General features: G+C 37.7%; 1 long non-coding RNA gene and 1 pseudogene across 1 annotated transcript; both read left to right on the plus strand.

The window, feature by feature from the left end:
• The first annotated feature begins 3,529 nt into the window (after window positions 1-3,529).
• On the plus strand, window positions 3,530-5,400 carry LOC147479529 (uncharacterized). Its single transcript, XR_015203892.1, has 5 exons — window positions 3,530-3,604; window positions 4,554-4,718; window positions 4,799-4,861; window positions 4,942-5,013; window positions 5,115-5,400. It is a non-coding gene; the product is annotated as an uncharacterized LOC147479529 (long non-coding RNA).
• Window positions 5,401-5,545: 145 nt separating this feature from the next.
• On the plus strand, window positions 5,546-6,156 carry LOC147479530 (uncharacterized; annotated as a pseudogene).
• The last annotated feature ends 2,797 nt before the right edge of the window (window positions 6,157-8,953 follow it).

Consider the following 8,953-nt stretch of genomic DNA (forward strand, 5'->3'; position numbering starts at 1 on the left):
AATAATTATGTAACGGTTTTAAACCGTTATGAATATTAATAACAAATTAGAAACGCCAAAACTGTGACGCAAAAAAACCGTTACAAATATTTTTAGTAACGGTTTATGACTGTTAGGAATGTCCTGTTTTGGTATAGTGCAAGTTGTGGGAAATTTTCCAAATTAGATTTTCTTATGAAGTTGTTTCACACAAAGATAATCTATCGTTGGAGTAAGAAATCATTTGATACGGTACTTCAATTGATAAAAGTGGCATTGCCTGCAGGCGAGACACTCTCGGCATCCTATCATGAGGCTAAGCAGTTAATGTGGGGGTTAGGGCTTGGTTATATTCCAATAGATGCATGCGTAAATGATTGCGTGCTGTTTTGGAAAAAAAACAAGGATCTTGAGAGTTGCCCATAATGTAATTCACCGAGGTATAAGATTAATGAAAGTAAGAATAAGAGAATACCACAAAAGGTTTTGCGGTATTTTCCACTTACACTGAGGCTTCAAAGGTTGTTTAGGTCAAGGAAGACGGCGGTGGATATGAGATGGCATAAAGAGAAACGGGTTGAGGAGGAAAATGTGCTTAGACACCCAGCAGATTCTAAAGCATGGAAAGAGTTTGACAAGAAGCATGAGTGGTTTGCTAGTGATCATCGCAATGTTCGCCTTGGTCTTGCAAGTGACGGGTTTAACCTTTTTGGTGACATGAGCAATCAATATAGTATGTGGCCAGTAATGGTCATGCCATATAATTTGCCACCTTGGAAATCTATGAAAGAGCCTTTCATCTTCATGTCTTTACTTATTCCTGGTCGTAAATCATCAGGAAATGACATTGATGTGTATTTGCAGCCATTGATAGATGAATTGAAGGATTTGTGGGTAAATGGGGTGGAGACATACGATGTTGTGACGAAGAAGACATTCCAGATGCATGTTGCACTATTGTGGACTATAAATGATTTTCTTGCATATGGTAACTTGTCTGGGTGGAGCACCAAAGGCAAGTTAGTATGTCCAAATTGCAATAAGGATACTGTTTCTATGTATTTGAAGAATGGCCAAAAGTTATGTTATATGGCCAATCGCGGCTTTTTGCCGCCACGACATCCTTGGCGAACCCGAGGAAAAGAGTTGCTTGATGGAAAGGTTGAGAATAGGTAGCAACCAAAGGAGTTGCCAGGTGATGAAGTGTTATTGCAGCTTAATCTTGTTGAAGAACAGAAATTTGGGAAGGGACCGAACAAGAAGAAGAGAAAGCGGACAGAGATTGAGTTGAATTGGACAAAGAAGAGCATATTTTTTGAGTTGCCATATTGGGAAACTCTTGAATTGCGCCACAATTTAGATGTTATGCATATTGAAAAGAATATATGTGACAACGTGTTAGGCACACTAATGAGCCTAGAGTGTAAAAATAAAGATTCGGTAAAAGCTCGATTGGATTTGGCTACAATGGGCATAAGGGAAGAGTTGCATGTAATTCCGAAGGGTAATAAATTTGTTGTACCACCTGCATGCTACACTATGTTGTCTATAGAGAGAATTGCATTTTGTGAGTGGTTGAAGTCAGTGAAGTTTCCAGATGGCTATGCCTCAAACATCTCTCGTTGTGTAAACACTAAAGATGGTAAAATATTAGGAATGAAGAGTCATGATTGTCATGTACTTCTACAACGACTTCTTCCTATTGGAATACGAGGTTGTTTGTCTAATGATGTATGTACCGCATTAATTGAGTTGGGTACCTTCTTCAAGGAGTTGTATTGCAAGACATTGAGATTGGAAATTCTCAAGAAGATGGAAAAAGACATTGCCTTGATTATATGTAAGCTTGAACATATTTTCTTGCCGGCATTCTTTGATGTCATGGTTCACTTGGCTGTTCACTTGCCCCATGAAGCAATATATGGTGGACCTGTGCAGTACCGATGGATATATCCTATTGAAAGGTAGATGTTTAATATAAAATGTAGCTTATGTTTAAAACTATAGTATCATGTTGTATTCAGTATTCAATAATTGTGAAATTTTATGCAGATTTCTTCACACGCTGAAACAATATGTACGTAATATGGCACACCCAGAAGGTTCAATTGCAGAAACATACATTGATACTGAATGTCTCACTTTCTGCTCTATGTATCTGCAAGGAATTGAAACAAGGTTCAACCGTGAAGAAAGGAATTTCGATGGTGGTAATGGGAAACAACATATAGGGTTGTCTATTTTCAAATAGAATGTATGACCACTAGGGGCTTCTAGGTATATGACCATGGACTCAAAAGAGCTCGATAAGGCTCGGTACTACGTGCTGAATAATACAGATGAAGTATTACCATATCTTGAGTAAGTTGAATAATTATTTAGCCCTATATAGGTGTTAGTAAGTGATGGAAGGACATATAATCATAATGTTTTCACTATATGCAGACAACACAAGATAGAGCTTAACATGCAAAGTCCACATAATCTAGAAGAGAGGCAGGAAGCACTTTTTCCTGAATGGTTTAAGCGTCGGGTTAGTGTTCATTTAGGGTCCTTTTGATATTGTACTTAACTACATGCCCATTTTGATATTACTGATTAGTCTATATTTTATTGGTAGATGCAAATATTGCGGTTCGAGAAATCTCCTGAAGCAACTGATGAGTTGTACTCATTAGCATGCGGGCCATATAATCGTGTCAATCGGTATAGCAGATGCATTGTTAATGGAATAAGGTTTCATACTAGGGATAAAGAAGTAAACCTACGCACTCAAAATAGTGGTGTGGTTGTGGAAGGGTGCCACGAATAAAAAAAGATCGACTTTTATGGTATCTTAACAGATGTCATAGTGTTGGACTACTTATTTGGCTATCGAGTTTTTCTTTTTCAGTGTGATTGGTGGGATGTTGGTAACAGAAAAACAGGAATACACACAGATCGCTATGTGACTAGTGTTAATGTTTCACGGACTTGGTATAAAGATGATTGATTTGTGCTAGCAACTCAAGCAGGTCAAGTCTTTTACGTGAGTGATACTAAACTGCAGGGTAGTTAGCAAGTTGTCCAGAAGTTAAAACCTAGGAATGTGTATGATGTTTTAGAATGAGAGGATGAGATTGGAGTAGAGTATGGTGGAGAGGCATATCAAGAAGAAAAGCAACTTGATGAAAGTAGCAATGGAATTGAAGCAGAAGAAGTTGCACCCATACAATTGAATAGAGAAGATTTGAACCCAAGTGAAGTTGACGCGGCTGCGGTTAGGACCATTATAGAGAGAAATTCATTGATGGATGATGATTTTATAGTTAATGATGGTGAAACTGATGAAGAAGATGATACATTGGTTGCATATTGTAATTATGAAGAAGAGCGCGTAATATCTAGTGATGATGATTCTGACTTAGATTAAATGTTAAGTAAGTTCACTTTTGACATGTTTAATGAATTGTTCTACGTGGTATACCTATAGCTAGCATTTTGTTAACTTTTTATAAAGATGTAATGGTGTACTTTAACTTTTTTATTCTACTATTTATTCCTTCTATAGGCAATACATGGTGCATTAGTTGACAAAATAGTGCTCTGCAGTCAAAAGATGGGAGGGACATGACTCTTCTCGGAGGTCTTTTTCATATTTTAATAATTATCTTTTAGGCTACAAGTAATTTGGATTTAGTATTTTTGAAAATTCTATTTTGAATTTGAATTTGTCACTTTAAATATGCAAGGTGAACAGGTCAATTAGATTATCAAATTAAACTATTGGAAATTGTTAGTAGAACTTAAGGTTGACCACTTAAGTGAATGTCATTGATAAATTGGGCGTGTTCTTAGTAGTTGTATCAATCTTTGGGGTAGTTGTATCAATCTTTGGGGTAAAAATGTATTGAAAAAGGAATTAAGAACATGAGAGTGGGGTGGGTTCTTCTTTATATAAATTACTAGTTGGCCTTTAGAGATTGGGCTGAGGTGTTACACCGTACCCTCTCTTCCTCACCTTTATCTCCATTCTTCTAAGGTTCTCAAAAGAGTAAATCTAGGGTTTTATTGTGGAGGAGGAAGAACTCACATTATTCCTCGATTGAGTGCCTTCTAATCACATTCTTCACAATTGTTATTAAATATGAAGTCGGGCACTTCGGTAGGGTATCGAATTGAAGCTATATACCAATGGTAAGCCTCATCAACCACTAAAGATGAATGTGATGTTCTGTTTTAGTACCATTAGAATGAGATCTCAGACTCCACCATTACTGTATGACATTTAGCATTAGTCGGCTACTTTATCAAACTGCAAATTGACTAACCATGTTACCTTTTTCTTTGACGGTATTGCTTTATTAACTTTTAATTCCCATCTTTCTTTTATTGATTGTGACAAAATTTTTCTCTTCTGACTTCAAAAGATACTACATATATGTTATTTGTTTACACTAGTTCCTAAAGCTTTGATCTTGTTCAGATGCCATGAGCATTTCCTTGAATTTTAACTTTGTGTTTCCCGCTTAATTGTTTCATCCCATCACTAGCATGTTCAACCTAATGTAGATTGTGTGGCTATTTCTGTACAGGCAAACACCACTTCTAAGCCAAAACTCACATTGACGAGACCTAAGGAGCCTGACCTGGAAACATCTCACCGTGATCGGCCTGTTAGGGTGAAAAGCTTTGCTGAGCTTGAGGAAGAGATGATGGCCAATATTCCAAAGTTTAAGGCTAGACCAGTTAACAAGAAGGTTTGTTAACTTCGACATGTTTTTTATTTTCTGTAGTCCACTTTATATTTTTCAGTTGAATTGATCTTTGTTGCTTACAGATGCTGGAAGCTTCAACATTGCCTACATTGCCCAGAAGTACCCCTCAACTGCCAGAGTTTCAGGTAATCTAGTTTTCTATAGATCTTTCGGATAGGAATGAAAATATATGGCTAAGGTCATAAAGTAAATATATTCTGTTCAGGAGTTTCATTTGAAAACAACGGAGAGGGCAAACCAAAACGTCTAAACATCATCAATTGAATCATCTTATCGGGTTAGTTATTTTCATTCTAGATTTCTAGTCAAAGTACCTCCAACAGTTTTACTTATTGTTAGAATTAACTGATCTGGAAATGGTGTTTACGTATATAACAGAATCTTTGGAATCCCCACAAGCTTACAGAACCGAAGCCACCACGCCTTGAAACATTACTTCGAGCACATCCTCCCAAGTAGAGGACTATGTTATTTGGTCACAGTAGAGGACTTGCTTTTCTTTTGAAGGCAGTTTTTGTTCAAATACTGCAAATGCTTTTCTTTCATTCATTCTTTTTTCTTTTTCAATGTAACCTCCTGTTGTGTCTCGCTTTCTTCCTTTTATAATGACACCATTGTCCTCTGCCCAACATACTCTTGTGGCTGCAAGAACAATATAACTCAGCTGGGAAGCTGTGTGATGTAAGTTTACTTATAAGTTTTCGTTTTCGTTCCACCAGTGCACATGTTACACTCTTTCTTGTTTTCTGAACTTGAAGTTGATTTACCAATAATTACTTTCCTGTTTGTTTTGAAGGCCAAATTCTACAATGATTTGCTCATGCAAGGTGGGCCTTCGTGGGGAAGAAGTCGTTTCCAAGACTGTTGAAGGCCCACCACCTCTTGAAGAATCTAGGGCGAAAGCGGTCGATCTGAGGGGTTTATGGGACCGACCGGTTTGGGTCGTCTTTGCCGCAAAGGTATTCCTATTGCTCCTTTAGTTCAAGCTCAACCTAGTTTATTTGATCCCGTTAGAGGTATAGGTGGACCTTCTCTTGGTATGACGCAGCCTCAAATATCGAGGCCACCTATACCCAATATGACTACCCCACCGATGAATTATCATCGACCTCCTCCTAGACAAATGCCACCTGGCTATCCTGGACAATAGCCACAGCAGATGGGAAGAGGACCGCCACCACCTATGTTTCGACCTGGTGGACCTCCTGGGCCTTTTCAGATGCCGCCATTGCAGTTTGGACAACGACCTATACCTCCACCTCAGCAGATGATGAGAGGACCACCTCCTCTGCCTAGGCCCGGTATGTAGGGTCAGCAGCCACCTAGGCCTGGGATGCCTCCTCCTGGTCAGGGGATTCCGTTGTTCCGTCCTGGTATGCCACCTCCACCACCTAATCAGCAGCAACAACATCAGCAGTAGTGATGACTGGTATGTGCTTGCTACATTGTCTAGATGTCTCTTGCTTTTTTGCTTTTATGTTTATTGGATGGTTACTATTTTTTTGCTACAACTATGTGGGCTAATATTCTTTTTAACCATGTAGTGCTATCCTGGGGAAGATGATGTGGCCATTGCTCGAGCAATTCTACTATAAGGGTCTTGAGCTTGATACCCATTCTGTATATTATGCATGTCCTTTCTATAGAACTCACTACCATAATTTATATATTAGTATTTATTTTTATTATTTTGGGTATTATTATTTGGCATTGGGAATATCTAACCTGCTAACAGTAACATTAGGATAATGCCCTACCAGTTTTGATCATTTAGAAAATGAGGTGGAAATGACCTTCCTAGAGTAGAACAATATTGTTGTAGTGGAGGGCATCATCACAATTTGTTTATTTTGCATTGTGTTTGGGAACATTGAGCGATGTTTTGTCTTCTTCCTTATTAGTCACTTGTGGTTTGTCTGAATGCACTCGTTGCACATTTTATTTCCCGGAACATGTTATTCTAAATGAAGTGCCAATGAAAGGAAAAATGATAAAGCTATCGAATGAGTTTTATGTTACTTTTCCTATCGAATGTTATATAGAGCTAGGGGTATGGTGCTTAGGTCCATGTAACAAGGCTAGTTGATTTATTAGGAGTTAGGGCCATGTTACAATGGTAGTATATTAATTAAGTTATTCTTAAACTTGTTATATCTTTGAAGAGTGGAAAGTTGGTTCCTCGTGCGTTTAGTTTCTTGACTCTTGTAATCTTTTTATTGAATAATGTTCGATGTAGACTCATACTAACTTTGGATTTGCAGGCAACTGAAGGACTTAAAATTATGAAGACGACTAAAGGACTTAAAATTAATTGTAGTTATGCATTTCTAGTTTCTGCAGTTCTAGATTCGATGGATTTTTATTATTATTGGGAGGATATTATGTTGTTTCTAATTTCTGCATAAGTTATGGATATTTTGTAAACATGGAGTAAAAGTGTTCTGGTTCAAGTTTTTTGGCTGATGTAAACAGTTCATATTTTTGCTATTCAGTGCAACAGTGCTCCAAGATGTTTTTACTTTCATCTTATACGTATCAGTGATTGCAAGTTTTCTACTTTTCCCATAGCCTCCTATAGGTGCTTGTTCTGTTGAAAATGATGTAATAACTTTTTCTTCTGAAACCTGTCAGAAACAAAACCAAATTTAGATTCGTGGTCAGTAACTTTCCTCATTTTAAAACCAAATTTATGTTAGAAGCAAAACCTGTCAGAAGCAAAACCTCATTTCCTCATTTTAAAACCAAATTTATGTTAGAAGCAAAACCTGTCAGAAGCAAAACCTCATTTCCTCATTTAGATTTGGTTTTGATTCGTGGTTAGTAACTTCCTCTTTTGCAAACCTGTCAGAAACAAAACTAATCGGTCATTCTAGAGGTGGCTACTTACTACTGTTTCTTGTGCAGTGTTGGAATGGTTTCCTCAGGCAGTGGATTGTTCTCTGTGGATGTCATTGTTCTTGATGAAGTGCATTCACTTCCTTTGGTGGCATTCTAATTGTTTCAGTATGTGCTTCTGGTGTTTATTGCACACAAAGTATTTTCTGCGTTTTGGCAGAGCAGTTATGACTACCTTATGACTTAAAAAAAACATACAGTAACCATACTTACACTGACTGCTACGACCAAAAAAGATATAAGAAACATTTCCGTAGTCAGTCTAGCAACCAGAGTACACACTAAATATATATTCACAAAGTCCAAAAATCGACATAACTTGGGCGGGGCATATTAAAAACTCTAACACATATGAAACAGGTAATATAGATTTAAATTGAAACATAATCACCTCAAAGACCAATGGGACTTCCAGTTTGGACATTTCTTTAAGAACCAATAACCAATCAGCTATTCTAGGCTTCGTGATCTTCACCCAAGACCTTAAATTGAAATAGATGATATATTTTAGAAATATTTATGATTAATTTTGTATATATTTATCAATTGTATAGTTGAAATTAATTGATTTAATTTAGGATTTAATTTATTTTATAGTTTTTGGTTCAGATCGATTCGGTTTCGGAGGAAATATAATATTATTTGTTTGGTTCAGTTTCGAGTTCCCAATTTTCTTATCAGTTCGGGTTCAGATTTTTCATAACTCAACCCAAACCGATCCACTGAAAGCCCTAGGCACAGACAACATAATTTATGCCGTCGTTGTAGTTTAATACACGTAATGGTCATTTAACATCCCATATAGCACCCCATTCGACTTGCTCTAGTATAATAAGGGAGTGGCTCGATCTATGGGGTTCCTGGGAATTAATTTGTTAAAGATGTGAAGGAGAATTATGGGGTTCGTCCCACAAGCTCGCTTCAAAGTGACTCAAGTCGGTCGGATGATCTCTTCAGGAGCGAGCTCCAAAAAGCTCAGCCTAGTCAGGCGCGTTCCATAACGGTCATCAACGTATGCCACACCCACTGTCACCATTAAGACCGTAGCTCTAGATACACACTCATTTACTCCACCACTACTTCCCATCATGGCTCATTTAATGATCTTAAGTCCTGAACTTGACCTGACACGGAAGAGGAGGAAGCGCGGGCAACGCACCCAAGAACTTGATACAAGTTGCACCCAAGAACTTGATACGTAGGCAGCTCGCATCTATCGCAAACTCAGTCAAACTCCCATCAAATCCACATTCCCATCCACGATCAAGACCTGTAAAGCTTACACCAAATCAAGTCTTTACACCCTTCATCGGATCTGAAAT

The sequence above is a fragment of the Coptis chinensis genome, chromosome 8, assembly GCF_015680905.1.
Source record: "Coptis chinensis isolate HL-2020 chromosome 8, ASM1568090v1, whole genome shotgun sequence".
Classification (NCBI taxonomy): Eukaryota; Viridiplantae; Streptophyta; class Magnoliopsida; order Ranunculales; family Ranunculaceae; genus Coptis; species Coptis chinensis.